This window comes from Saccoglossus kowalevskii, chromosome 3, assembly GCF_978046115.1.
Source record: "Saccoglossus kowalevskii chromosome 3, keSacKowa6.1, whole genome shotgun sequence".
NCBI classification, from domain to species: Eukaryota; Metazoa; Hemichordata; class Enteropneusta; family Harrimaniidae; genus Saccoglossus; species Saccoglossus kowalevskii.
In genome coordinates this window covers 8,275,073-8,289,175 of record NC_140643.1, presented here as the reverse complement: position 1 = coordinate 8,289,175, position 14,103 = coordinate 8,275,073, and positions in this window count along the sequence as shown.

The window sequence follows — 14,103 nt, the reverse complement described above, 5'->3', positions numbered from 1 at the left end:
TGATATCATATTAACAAGTCCCGTAGTTGAACATTCGAAAATGTGAATAAATATTTCGTAAAATGCTGTTAAATTACCGTAGTGTTACTCCAATTATGTAGAGGTCATAGGTCAATCTAGAATATACTTGTGCAAGCGATATCGATTTCAAACATCAAAAAACATGAAATAGCCGCAAATTCGACATAATTTCGAATAATCAATGCTGCTGTGGGGTTCGGTGCTCGACAATTTTTTAAAGTAAAACACAACAGGTGTGGTTAGTACTTGCATGGGAGACTCCCTGACTAAACGACCTGTTGAATTTATTTTTTGTTTGTTTCAACACACACATGGAAAAGATATAAAGCAACGTTCCGGCATTTTTTCTTACTGTGATGTCAATCATGTATAGTAGAAAATCGTGGCATTTTTGTAACTTTTCTAATTAATGGAAAGTTTTCAAATTCGTTCTAATTTTCACGAACAAGTTATTGATGCTGTCGCCACGTAGTAGGTTTTACGCTGTTAACGCACCGTGCAAAGTTGTTCAAAGTGATTGCAAAGTTGTGCAAAGTTATTGCAAAGTTGGTAGCTGCATTTGTATATATGACCTAAGTTGTTGGCATATAAAAACGCGCAGTTGTGAAGTCGGGAAAATTAATAAAAGCCCATTGAAGCAGCCTATATATGTTCTCATGAGATGACTGTAAAATGTTAGGAAACAGCGTGCAAAGTTTGAAAACACGAAGGAAATGTTGGCGGAGTTGCTTGTATATTTAGCCAATGTCATTATCATGACATCCCCGCAGTTAAATTTTGAAAACATTAAGTAAATGTTCCGATAATGCCTCATATCTTAGCAGATTATCACAACAGTCAACCGAAAAATCGACGACAAACTGCAATCAAAGTTGTGAAAAGCAATTGCAAAGTTGTTAGTTTCATTCGGGATTGTTGCCTGTGATATCATATTAACAAGTCCCGTAGTTGAACATTCAAAAGTGCGAATAAATATTTCGTAAAATGCTGTTAAATTACCGAAGTGTTACTCCAAGTATGTAGAGGTCATATGTCATTCTAGAAGATACTTGTGCAAGCGATATCTGTTTCAAACATCCCAAAACATGAAATAGCCGCAAATTCGACTTAATTTCGAATAATCTATGCAGCTGTGGGGTTAGGTACTCGACAAATGTTTAAAGTAAAACACAACCGGGCGTGGTTAGTACTTGCATGGGAGACTCCCTGACTAAACGTCCTGTTGAATTTTATTTTTTTTTGTTTCAACACACACATGGAAACGATATAAAGCAACGTTCCGGCATTTTTTCTTACTGTGATGTCAATCATTTATAGTAGAAAATCGTGGCATTTTTGTAACTTTTTTAATTAATGAAAAGGTTTCAAATTCGCTCTAATTTTCACGAACAAGTTGTTGATGCTGTCGCCACGTAGTGGGTTTTACGCTGTTAACGCACCGTGCAAAGTTGTTCAAAGTGATTGCAAAGTTATTGCAAAGTTGGTAGGTGCATTTGTATATATGACCAAAGTTGTTGGCATATAAAAACGCACAGTTGTAAAGTCGGGAAAATTAATTAAAGTCCATTGAAAGCAGCCTATATATGTTCACATGAGGTGACTGTAAAATGTTAGAAAACAGCGTGCAAAGTTTGAAAAAACGAAGGAAATGTTGGCGGAGTTGCTTGTACATTTAGCCTAAGTCATTATCATCACAATCCCGCAGTTAAATTTTGAAAACATTAAGTAAATGTTCCGATAATGTCTCATATCTTAGCAGATTATCACAACAGTCAACCGAAAAATAGACAACAAACTGGTAACAAAATTGGGAAAAACTATTGCAAAGTTGGTAGTTTCATTCGGGATTGTTGCCTGTGATATCATATTAACAAGTCCCGTAGTTGAACGTTCGAAAATGTGAATAAATATTTCGTAAAATACTGTTAAATTACCGTAGTGTTACTCCAATTATGTAGAGGTCATAGGTCAATCTAGAATGTACTTGTGCAAGCGATATCGATTTCAAACATCAAAAAACATGAAATAGCCGCAAATTCGACATAATTTCGAATAATCTATGCAGCTGTGGGGTTAGGTACTCGACAAATGTTTAAAGTAAAACACAACCGGGCGTGGTTAGTACTTGCATGGGAGACTCCCTGACTAAACGTCCTGTTGAATTTTATTTTTTTTTTGTTTCAACACACACATGGAAACGATATAAAGCAACGTTCCGGCATTTTTTCTTACTGTGATGTCAATCATTTATAGTAGAAAATCGTGGCATTTTTGTAACTTTTTTAATTAATGAAAATGTTTCAAATTCGCTCTAATTTTCACGAACAAGTTGTTGATGCTGTCGCCACGTAGTGGGTTTTACGCTGTTAACGCACCGTGCAAAGTTGTTCAAAGTGAATGCAAAGTTGTGCAAAGTTATTGCAAAGTTGGTAGCTGCATTTGTATATATGACCTAAGTTGTTGGCATATAAAAACGCACAGTTGTAAAGTCGGGAAAATTAATTAAAGCCCATTGAAAGCAGCCTATATATGTTCACATGAGGTGACTGTAAAATGTTAGAAAACAGCGTGCAAAGTTTGAAAAAACGAAGGAAATGTTGGCGGAGTTGCTTGTATATTTAGCCTATGTCATTATCATGACATCCCCGCAGTTAAATTTTGAAAACATTAAGTAAATGTTCCGATAATGCCTCATATCTTAGCAGATTATCACAACAGTCAACCGAAAAATCGACGACAAACTGTTATCAAAGTTGTGAAAAGCAATTGCAAAGTTGTTAGTTTCATTCGGGATTGTTGCCTGTGATATCATATTAACAAGTCCCGTAGTTGAATATTCAAAAATGCGAATAAATATTTCGTAAAATGCTGTTAAATTACCGTAGTGTTACTCCAAGTATGTAGAGGTCATATGTCATTCTAGAAGATACTTGTGCAAGCGATATCTGTTTCAAACATCCCAAAACATGAAATAGCCGCAAATTCGACTTAATTTCGAATAATCTATGCAGCTGTGGGGTTAGGTACTCGACAAATGTTTAAAGTAAAACACAACCGGGCGTGGGTAATACTTGCATGGGAGACTCCCTGACTAAACGTCCTGTTGAATTTTATTTTTTTTTGTTTCAACACACACATGGAAACGATATAAAGCAACGTTCCGGCATTTTTTCTTACTGTGATGTCAATCATTTATAGTAGAAAATCGTGGCATTTTTGTAACTTTTTTAATTAATGAAAAGGTTTCAAATTCGCTCTAATTTTCACGAACAAGTTGTTGATGCTGTCGCCACGTAGTGGGTTTTACGCTGTTAACGCACCGTGCAAAGTTGTTCAAAGTGATTGCAAAGTTATTGCAAAGTTGGTAGCTGCATTTGTATATATGACCAAAGTTGTTGGCATATAAAAACGCACAGTTGTAAAGTCGGGAAAATTAATTAAAGTCCATTGAAAGCAGCCTATATATGTTCACATGAGGTGACTGTAAAATGTTAGAAAACAGCGTGCAAAGTTTGAAAAAACGAAGGAAATGTTGGCGGAGTTGCTTGTACATTTAGCCTAAGTCATTATCATCACAATCCCGCAGTTAAATTTTGAAAACATTAAGTAAATGTTCCGATAATGTCTCATATCTTAGCAGATTATCACAACAGTCAACCGAAAAATAGACAACAAACTGGTAACAAAATTGGGAAAAACTATTGCAAAGTTGGTAGTTTCATTCGGGATTGTTGCCTGTGATATCATATTAACAAGTCCCGTAGTTGAACATTCGAAAATGTGAATAAATATTTCGTAAAATGCTGTTAAATTACCGTAGTGTTACTCCAATTATGTAGAGGTCATAGGTCAATCTAGAATGTACTTGTGCAAGCGATATCGATTTCAAACATCAAAAAACATGAAATAGCCGCAAATTCGACATAATTTCGAATAATCTATGCAGCTGTGGGGTTAGGTACTCGACAAATGTTTAAAGTAAAACACAACCGGGCGTGGTTAGTACTTGCATGGGAGACTCCCTGACTAAACGTCCTGTTGAATTTTATTTTTTTTTTTGTTTCAACAACCACATGGAAACGATATAAAGCAACGTTCCGGCATTTTTTCTTACTGTGATGTCAATCATTTATAGTAGAAAATCGTGGCATTTTTGTAACTTTTTTAATTAATGAAAATGTTTCAAATTCGCTCTAATTTTCACGAACAAGTTGTTGATGCTGTCGCCACGTAGTGGGTTTTACGCTGTTAACGCACCGTGCAAAGTTGTTCAAAGTGAATGCAAAGTTGTGCAAAGTTATTGCAAAGTTGGTAGCTGCATTTGTATATATGACCTAAGTTGTTGGCATATAAAAACGCACAGTTGTAAAGTCGGGAAAATTAATTAAAGCCCATTGAAAGCAGCCTATATATGTTCACATGAGGTGACTGTAAAATGTTAGAAAACAGCGTGCAAAGTTTGAAAAAACGAAGGAAATGTTGGCGGAGTTGCTTGTATATTTAGCCTATGTCATTATCATGACATCCCCGCAGTTAAATTTTGAAAACATTAAGTAAATGTTCCGATAATGTCTCATATCTAAGCAGATTATCACAACAGTCAACCGAAAAATCGACGACAAACTGTTATCAAAGTTGTGAAAAGCAATTGCAAAGTTGTTAGTTTCATTCGGGATTGTTGCCTGTGATATCATATTACCAGGTACCGTAGTTGAACATTCGAAAATGCGAATAAATATTTCGTAAAATGCTGTTAAATTACCGTAGTGTTACTCCAAGTATGTAGAGGTCATATGTCATTCTAGAAGATACTTGTGCAAGCGATATCTGTTTCAAACATCCCAAAACATGAAATAGCCGCAAATTCGACTTAATTTCGAATAATCTATGCAGCTGTGGGGTTAGGTACTCGACAAATGTTTAAAGTAAAACACAACCGGGCGTGGTTAGTACTTGCATGGGAGACTCCCTGACTAAACGTCCTGTTGAATTTTATTTTTTTTTGTTTCAACACACACATGGAAACGATATAAAGCAACGTTCCGGCATTTTTTCTTACTGTGATGTCAATCATTTATAGTAGAAAATCGTGGCATTTTTGTAACTTTTTTAATTAATGAAAAGGTTTCAAATTCGCTCTAATTTTCACGAACAAGTTGTTGATGCTGTCGCCACGTAGTGGGTTTTACGCTGTTAACGCACCGTGCAAAGTTGTTCAAAGTGATTGCAAAGTTATTGCAAAGTTGGTAGGTGCATTTGTATATATGACCAAAGTTGTTGGCATATAAAAACGCACAGTTGTAAAGTCGGGAAAATTAATTAAAGTCCATTGAAAGCAGCCTATATATGTTCACATGAGGTGACTGTAAAATGTTAGAAAACAGCGTGCAAAGTTTGAAAAAACGAAGGAAATGTTGGCGGAGTTGCTTGTACATTTAGCCTAAGTCATTATCATCACAATCCCGCAGTTAAATTTTGAAAACATTAAGTAAATGTTCCGATAATGTCTCATATCTTAGCAGATTATCACAACAGTCAACCGAAAAATAGACAACAAACTGGTAACAAAATTGGGAAAAACTATTGCAAAGTTGGTAGTTTCATTCGGGATTGTTGCCTGTGATATCATATTAACAAGTCCCGTAGTTGAACATTCGAAAATGTGAATAAATATTTCGTAAAATGCTGTTAAATTACCGTAGTGTTACTCCAATTATGTAGAGGTCATAGGTCAATCTAGAATGTACTTGTGCAAGCGATATCGATTTCAAACATCAAAAAACATGAAATAGCCGCAAATTCGACATAATTTCGAATAATCTATGCAGCTGTGGGGTTAGGTACTCGACAAATGTTTAAAGTAAAACACAACCGGGCGTGGTTAGTACTTGCATGGGAGACTCCCTGACTAAACGTCCTGTTGAATTTTATTTTTTTTTGTTTCAACACACACATGGAAACGATATAAAGCAACGTTCCGGCATTTTTTCTTACTGTGATGTCAATCATTTATAGTAGAAAATCGTGGCATTTTTGTAACTTTTTTAATTAATGAAAATGTTTCAAATTCGCTCTAATTTTCACGAACAAGTTGTTGATGCTGTCGCCACGTAGTGGGTTTTACGCTGTTAACGCACCGTGCAAAGTTGTTCAAAGTGAATGCAAAGTTGTGCAAAGTTATTGCAAAGTTGGTAGCTGCATTTGTATATATGACCTAAGTTGTTGGCATATAAAAACGCACAGTTGTAAAGTCGGGAAAATTAATTAAAGCCCATTGAAAGCAGCCTATATATGTTCACATGAGGTGACTGTAAAATGTTAGAAAACAGCGTGCAAAGTTTGAAAAAACGAAGGAAATGTTGGCGGAGTTGCTTGTATATTTAGCCTATGTCATTATCATGACATCCCCGCAGTTAAATTTTGAAAACATTAAGTAAATGTTCCGATAATGTCTCATATCTAAGCAGATTATCACAACAGTCAACCGAAAAATCGACGACAAACTGTTATCAAAGTTGTGAAAAGCAATTGCAAAGTTGTTAGTTTCATTCGGGATTGTTGCCTGTGATATCATATTACCAGGTACCGTAGTTGAACATTCGAAAATGCGAATAAATATTTCGTAAAATACTGTTAAATTACCGTAGTGTTACTCCAAGTATGTAGAGGTCATATGTCATTCTAGAAGATACTTGTGCAAGCGATATCTGTTTCAAACATCCCAAAACATGAAATAGCCGCAAATTCGACTTAATTTCGAATAATCTATGCAGCTGTGGGGTTAGGTACTCGACAAATGTTTAAAGTAAAACACAATCGGGCGTGATTAGTACTTGCATGGGAGACTCCCTGACTAAACGTCCTGTTGAATTTTATTTTTTTTTGTTTCAACACACACATGGAAACGATATAAAGCAACGTTCCGGCATTTTTTCTTACTGTGATGTCAATCATTTATAGTAGAAAATCGTGGCATTTTTGTAACTTTTTTAATTAATGAAAAGGTTTCAAATTCGCTCTAATTTTCACGAACAAGTTGTTGATGCTGTCGCCACGTAGTGGGTTTTACGCTGTTAACGCACCGTGCAAAGTTGTTCAAAGTGAATGCAAAGTTGTGCAAAGTTATTGCAAAGTTGGTAGCTGCATTTGTATATATGACCTAAGTTGTTGGCATATAAAAACGCACAGTTGTAAAGTCGGGAAAATTAATTAAAGCCCATTGAAAGCAGCCTATATATGTTCACATGAGGTGACTGTAAAATGTTAGAAAACAGCGTGCAAAGTTTGAAAAAAACGAAGGAAATGTTGGCGGAGTTGCTCGTACGTTTAGCCTAAGTCATTATCATCAGAACCCCGCAGTTAAATTTTGAAAACATTAAGTAAATGTTCCGATAATGTCTCATATCTAAGCAGATTATCACAACAGTCAACCGAAAAATCGACGACAAACTGCTATTAAAGTTGTGAAAAGGAATTGCAAAGTTGTTAGTTTCTTTCGGGATTGTTGCCTGTGATATCATATTAACAGGTACCGTAGTTGAACATTCGAAAATGCGAATAAATATTTCGTAAAATGCTGTTAAATTACCGTAGTGTTACTCCAAGTATGTAGAGGTCATATGTCATTCTAGAAGATACTTGTGCAAGCGATATCTGTTTCAAACATCCCAAAACATGAAATAGCCGCAAATTCGACTTAATTTCGAATAATCTATGCAGCTGTGGGGTTAGGTACTCGACAAATGTTTAAAGTAAAACACAATCGGGCGTGATTAGTACTTGCATGGGAGACTCCCTGACTAAACGTCCTGTTGAATTTTATTTTTTTTTGTTTCAACACACACATGGAAACGATATAAAGCAACGTTCCGGCATTTTTTCTTACTGTGATGTCAATCATTTATAGTAGAAAATCGTGGCATTTTTGTAACTTTTTTAATTAATGAAAAGGTTTCAAATTCGCTCTAATTTTCACGAACAAGTTGTTGATGCTGTCGCCACGTAGTGGGTTTTACGCTGTTAACGCACCGTGCAAAGTTGTTCAAAGTGATTGCAAAGTTGTGCAAAGTTGGTAGCTGCATTTGTATATATGACCTAAGTTGTTGGCATATTAAAACGCACAGTTGTAAAGTCGGGAAAATTAATTAAAGCCCATTGAAAGCAGCCTATATATGTTCACATGAGGTGACTGTAAAATGTTAGAAAACAGCGTGCAAAGTTTGAAAAAACGAAGGAAATGTTGGCGGAGTTGCTTGTATATTTAGCCTATGTCATTATCATGACATCCCCGCAGTTAAATTTTGAAAACATTAAGTAAATGTTCCGATAATGCCTCATATCTTAGCAGATTATCACAACAGTCAACCGAAAAATCGACGACAAACTGTTATCAAAGTTGTGAAAAGCAATTGCAAAGTTGTTAGTTTCATTCGGGATTGTTGCCTGTGATATCATATTAACAAGTCCCGTAGTTGAACATTCAAAAATGCGAATAAATATTTAGTAAAATGCTGTTAAATTACCGTAGTGTTACTCCAAGTATGTAGAGGTCATATGTCATTCTAGAAGATACTTGTGCAAGCGATATCTGTTTCAAACATCCCAAAACATGAAATAGCCGCAAATTCGATTTAATTTCGAATAATCTATGCAGCTGTGGGGTTAGGTACTCGACAAATGTTTAAAGTAAAACACAACCGGGCGTGATTAGTACTTGCATGGGAAACTCCTTGACTAAACGTCCTGTTGAATTTTATTTTTTTTTGTTTCAACACACACATGGAAACGATATAAAGCAACGTTCCGGCATTTTTTCTTACTGTGATGTCAATCATTTATAGTAGAACATCGTGGCATTTTTGTAACTTTTTTAATTAATGAAAAGGTTTCAAATTCGCTCTAATTTTCACGAACAAGTTGTTGATGCTGTCGCCACGTAGTGGGTTTTACGCTGTTAACGCACCGTGCAAAGTTGTTCAAAGTGATTGCAAAGTTGTGCAAAGTTATTGCAAAGTTGGTAGCTGCATTTGTATATATGACCTAAGTTGTTGGCATATAAAAACGCACAGTTGTAAAGTCGGGAAAATTAATTAAAGCCCATTGAAAGCAGCCTATATATGTTCACATGAGGTGACTGTAAAATGTTAGAAAACAGCGTGCAAAGTTTGAAAAAACGAAGGAAATGTTGGCGGAGTTGCTTGTATATTTAGCCTATGTCATTATCATGACATCCCCGCAGTTAAATTTTGAAAACATTAAGTAAATGTTCCGATAATGCCTCATATCTTAGCAGATTATCACAACAGTCAACCGAAAAATCGACGACAAACTGTTATCAAAGTTGTGAAAAGCAATTGCAAAGTTGTTAGTTTCATTCGGGATTGTTGCCTGTGATATCATATTAACAGGTACCGTAGTTGAACATTCGAAAATGCGAATAAATATTTCGTAAAATGCTGTTAAATTACCGTAGTGTTACTCCAAGTATGTAGAGGTCATATGTCATTCTAGAAGATGCTTGTGCAAGCGATATCTGTTTCAAACATCCCAAAACATGAAATAGCCGCAAATTCGACTTAATTTCGAATAATCTATGCAGCTGTGGGGTTAGGTACTCGACAAATGTTTAAAGTAAAACACAATCGGGCGTGATTAGTACTTGCATGGGAGACTCCCTGACTAAACGTCCTGTTGAATTTTATTTTTTTTTGTTTCAACACACACATGGAAACGATATAAAGCAACGTTCCGGCATTTTTTCTTACTGTGATGTCAATCATTTATAGTAGAAAATCGTGGCATTTTTGTAACTTTTTTAATTAATGGAAAGTTTTCAAATAGAAGAAAAAATAGAAAACTGAATACGTGCATGATGCAACTACGTATAGAAGTCTTAAATTATCATTAGATGACCCTTGATAACTTGAACCTACAGATGTATAAACAGAAAACCGTATATTATTGAAATTTGCTAAATTCACATGGGTGTTAGAGTTCGCTGCAGTTATAGCACAATAAGCTAGCGTACAAGTGATAATTACCTCATAAATGTGACTATATTACCGACCATCTTAAATACGCCCGAACTTAAAAGGCTAAGGTAATGAAAATGTTAGATTTCGAATACCATTGAAATTCTTTGTCTTTTGCCCACTGAGGTGTTCGTATGCATGGAATTCATCCAAAAACGCGAAACGTGTCCGAATTTCGTTAGCAGATATAACTATATATATCGTTTGGCTATGCAAGTTGGGTATTTTTTAACTTTTTTGTGGAAATCGAAAATTTGTGTATTGTTTTTAGAACCCGGCCAGATTCAAAATATTCATATCATCATATTTAAATATTGAATATACGTGTATTATTCGTAAATTTATTTGATAATCAATTGTACGCCAACTGACTGTGAGATTCAAGTGTTATACAGTGGGTGTTTTAATTGCACTTAAATAGGAATGCCATAACAAGTCAGTTGTACACATATGCATGTGCCATAGTTTGTTATTATTGTATTACCCAGTCTAGACTACATTGGCTGCAAAAACCTAGCAGGGTACAAATAGCGCAAAAGTCGCCGATGCTTGACTGATATTATACCATATTATTTATTTTTTTATGTATGGGTGTGGTTTAAAGATCTCATTAATCCAATTTAAGAGCTACGGCATTTTAATGAACTTCTAGTTTCGAAAAATAGATTCCATGACAATGACCTGTCTATCTATCTATCAGTTTAGATGAATCCAGTCTCTAATAAGTTAAGTGGTCAATATTAAATTTCAGTTAAATTAATTAGTTTATTAATTTAATTAGTATTACTTATTTAATTCACTTAACGTCTGTAAAACTATAGTGTAACTTACTGCAGTTACAGCAGTTTATTGCAGCCAACACTCTGCACCAAATCCACATCACGGTCACATCCCGAGCAGTTACTTGTGATTTCTTTAGTACGATGACGAAATCCACTTGTATATTCACATTCATATGAGCAGTAGGTCCAAGTACTCCAGTACGTCACCCAGCAACTACCAATGTCACGTGCGCACACACCACCAGTTTTGGCGGCATTGGTGGCAAACACAAAACATCGTAATATTGACCATTGATGGCAAAGATATTGAATTTGATTGTTGTACAGTTAAATGAACTAGCAAGGTATTTAGTCGAACCAGATTTGCTACTGGAAGAGCGCGTTTGTTTATCAATACAAATGACCTACAAGTGATGCGTACGACCTTGATTAGCCAATTAGAAATTATTTCCAAATATTTGTTTATGCTTTTCTTGAGTCGAAGCATCGTTCGATTCGCAAGGTTTCATGGTTATAATTTTGAGACGACGGCCAAATAAATAAACCTTGGCCGGCAGAGATGGTGATTACGAGCGCAACTTTTCGCATCGAGACATGTCAAATAAAGTAAATACAGTGATGTTAGTTGGTGGATTATGTCATAACGGTCTGTAAGTGAACCAAGAGCGACTTAAATATTGACAACTGTGTCAATGTATTGTACTACATTTTTATATAGCTTTCGTGTATAATACAATAAACACACTGACGTTAGTGGGTGGGTTGTGTCCCCGGGTTGTGTCATAACGGCCTGTAAGGGAGTCGTAAGTACAGTAGTTGTTTCATGAGATTATGACATTTTACTCCACCTGCTAACAGTCTGAGTGCGTATTGTTATAACGAAGACTGTGTAAATAAACAGTGAGTAGATCAAGCCTGTCGCTTTCATGAAAACAGAGGGTCACTTGATCGCTAATACCGCTCTCTAATTTACAGTTGGCAAATAGACGCCACTGATGCTTCGGTAGCAAACTCAACGATGTTAAAAAAGCTGTAACTGAGAAAGAAATCTTACGATGACGCAACACTCAGAACAGAACAAATTTACGTACCTGTTATTTTCCCTGCGGACTACGAATTTGTGATCCAAATTCGGAAGCAGGTTATCAATAACTGTTACATTTTAGAAGGCAGCGGCATTTGCGTAAATCAAGTTAAAAGTGATTGTGACGTGGGACAGTCTACGTCCCCAGTAGAAAGCAAGTTACTTTAACAAGAAATTAACATTATTACAAATGTTCAGCAACATATATTTTGTGGGTTTAATTTATTATATTCTCAGATATTTATTATGTGTTCATACTCGATGAGTGTAAAATATCTGAAAACAATTGTATCTACGCGTTGTAGTTGCACACGAACGTATTTGCGTCAAACTAATGGAACAACGGACATAACAGTAACTGTTTATGTGTCGTCACTGTAACCTGGTTACAGTAAATAATTGCTTGTATCGCTAAGATTTCATGAGCGATAATGTGAAATAGCGTATACGCCATCCGAGTTAGGTGTGGAATTAGTTTTGACTTTTCAGTAGCAAGTTGTTTGTAATAGATGTGTCACCCATGATCTAGTTCTGGTAAATTTTCTTGACAATCAAAATATCAGGTAGACACTGATTATTATCAAAATACTTAAATAATGTGAAACAAATGTATGTTGTGCCATTTGTCTCTGTTATCGCGTTGATAATAATGAACACACGCCGTTGAACAATTCTCTTTATCTCTGCGTAAAACACAATACAATTGTTATCGCCATCATTAAGTAGAAAAACAAAATTTCTCTTAAACCTAATATAGTGCTTGGTGTGTAGTCGACTAATGGGGTTGTATACAGCTTTTGCGTTTCGATGACATGTCAAGATTTCCTTGTGATACTAAACATAAAGTGTGAATGGAAACCTACTTTTCTAACCCGATGACGACTGTGATAAATTAATATAGACTAAAACTCAGTCAACATAAACTGGATACAGCGTCGTAAAAACAGTGGGACAGGCTTGTGTACTATTCTGCGTCTTTTTAAAAAGTCTGAACAAAAAAATATATTTGTGATATGATTTCGAAATAATTTCAAAATATTATAATGAGGATGATGCATTTAGTCCGATAATGCTGTAGATTAATGCATTTTTTATTGAGTAAATATCTCATCGAAGATTAATTACGCCTTTAAGTTAAGCGTGTGCGTACTGGTCAACGGTCGACTATCCGCTGTTCGTTGCAACTATATTATGGTCGCTAGCGAATAACTCATCCATGATGTGTCGAACCTGTGGCCAATCAAATCAATCGGTTTGAAAAGAGGGTGAATTTAATAACGTAATGACGTAAACTCTGTCTTTATCTCCTAGTCCAATGAAACTGAATATTTAGTTATTCTTCCCGACGAAGATATATCTCTTGTGTTCTTTCATGTTCAAAATGTTCCTCTCTGAAGCCGGCTGCCACCATAATGTATAAACAAGGATGGCATTACCCTCCCTTTTTGCTTTCGTTCTAGCACCTTCAAATTCAAAGTGCATGCATAGGAATTATTTAATTATGCAAAAAACAAAAAAAACTACCTCTCGCTAAATGAATTATAAAAATATTTTGAACTTTTGAATATTCTGAACAAAAATTTAAAATATGTCGTACGCTCAAGAAATATTATCCTGCACTCAATAGAGAAGTCCTTGCAAAGGTGTCCTGACTAGGCGAGAGTCTGTCACTGACAGACCGAAAGCACACTCCCATTGATATATCTTTCATCTACACAGAGGGTATTGTCCCTAATTGATTATAATAAATCTAATGCCTTCAAGATGATGAAAAAAAATGTAAGTAAATTCCCTAGAACGTCTCCAAATTCTCTGGTCAAACAGCTTTTTTCACTTTATCTGAACACTAATAATATGTAAATAAAGTAAATAACTCTAATTTGCCAAAGACGCCGCTGATGGCTTTGTTCGTGCGTGAAGTCGAGATCATGATGAGGGTCGTGTTTTTGATGGCCACTGACAGGAAAAAACATTGAACCATTGGTTTTGGTTTTAACAAAAAACAAAACTTTGGAAAACAAAACTTTGCATCGGGCGCGAGGGTAGCTCACGTGATTTCATTGAAAATGTTATCGTAACTTAGGATTTTATACAGTTTTAATAATCCGGACTAGGCGATATTTAGGTTAGGGTAAATACGAATAATTACAATGGTCGGTCCATCGTTATGTAATTCTCCAACGTA